The sequence below is a fragment of the Silene latifolia genome, chromosome Y, assembly GCF_048544455.1.
Source record: "Silene latifolia isolate original U9 population chromosome Y, ASM4854445v1, whole genome shotgun sequence".
Taxonomy (NCBI): Eukaryota; Viridiplantae; Streptophyta; class Magnoliopsida; order Caryophyllales; family Caryophyllaceae; genus Silene; species Silene latifolia.
In genome coordinates this window covers 246,398,213-246,399,339 of record NC_133538.1, presented here as the reverse complement: position 1 = coordinate 246,399,339, position 1,127 = coordinate 246,398,213, and the positions used below count along the sequence as shown (strand labels likewise).

At 39.2% G+C, this 1,127-nt stretch overlaps 1 non-coding gene across 1 annotated transcript; it reads left to right on the top strand.

Annotated features, from left to right (window-relative positions):
• The first annotated feature begins 355 nt into the window (after window positions 1–355).
• On the top strand, window positions 356–462 carry LOC141636688 (small nucleolar RNA R71). Its single transcript, XR_012541285.1, has one exon. It is a non-coding gene; the product is annotated as a small nucleolar RNA R71 (small nucleolar RNA).
• The last annotated feature ends 665 nt before the right edge of the window (window positions 463–1,127 follow it).

Genomic DNA, 1,127 nt, shown 5'->3' with positions numbered 1-1,127 from the left:
ACATATCCCACTTGGGATTGATGAAGATGCTACCCTGGCATTAACATGATGCTTTGGTGATTTTGAGGCTTTTTCAAGTTTAGCCATAGCCTTCTCAAACTTTAAATTGATGGTATCAATATGAGCACTAAGTTGAGCACCCAATTGAGTAATAGAGTCCACTTCATGCTTTCCTCCTCTAGTAGCCTTGCGAGGTCTACTATATTGTGAATTATGGACCGCCATTTCCTCAATCTTGTTCCAAGTTTGATTATCGTCAACTTCGGTGAACATACCATTTGATCCCATGTTGAGAATGTTTCTTGAGTATTCATAAAGACTATTCCAAAATTGTTGTACCAAGAACCACTCGCTAAGTCCATGATGAGGACATGAGCGACAAATTCCTTTGAACCGCTCCCAAGCTTCATACAAAGATTCTTCATCCCTTTGCTTAAAACCCGTAATTTGAGCTCTTAGCATGTTAGTCTTTTCCGGAGGGTAGAATTTTTTGTAGAAAGCTAGAGCCAACTTCTTCCAAGAGTCAATTCCAAGAGTAGCCTTATCAAGGCTTTTCAACCATTGTTTTGCGGTCCGATTAGAGAAAAAGGAAATAAGACCCATCGAATTTGGTCTTGAGTCACACCGGTTTGTGAAATCGCATCACAATAGTCACAAAAAGTTTCCATGTGAGAGTGAGGGTCTTCACTAGGCATTCCCCCAAATTGGCTTCTTTCGACTAATTGGATAAATGCGGATTTAGCAATGAAATTTCCGGTTAAGTGTTGTGGTGTGGGAGTACCATTGGGTAGGTTCTCCTCGGTTGGTACGGAATGTGATGAAAATTTAGGCATTGTGGGTTGATTTTGTGATTGATTTGGTGTTGGGTTCTGATACCCGTCGTTGTGAGTACCAAAAATAATATTTATAAACCTATTAAAAATAACAGAAGCTAGTGGTAACAGGGTCGAACCACAGAGAGGCAGATGTAATTATTAGTTGTCTAAATTTAGTCCAAGGTAACAATGATGTGAGGGTTTGATTGAATTGGTCTATAACTAATGGCAACAAAAGACAATAAACTAAATAAATGGATGAAACAGATATTAAAAAGGGTGCAAGGATGGTCGGTTCACTATAGTTTCGGC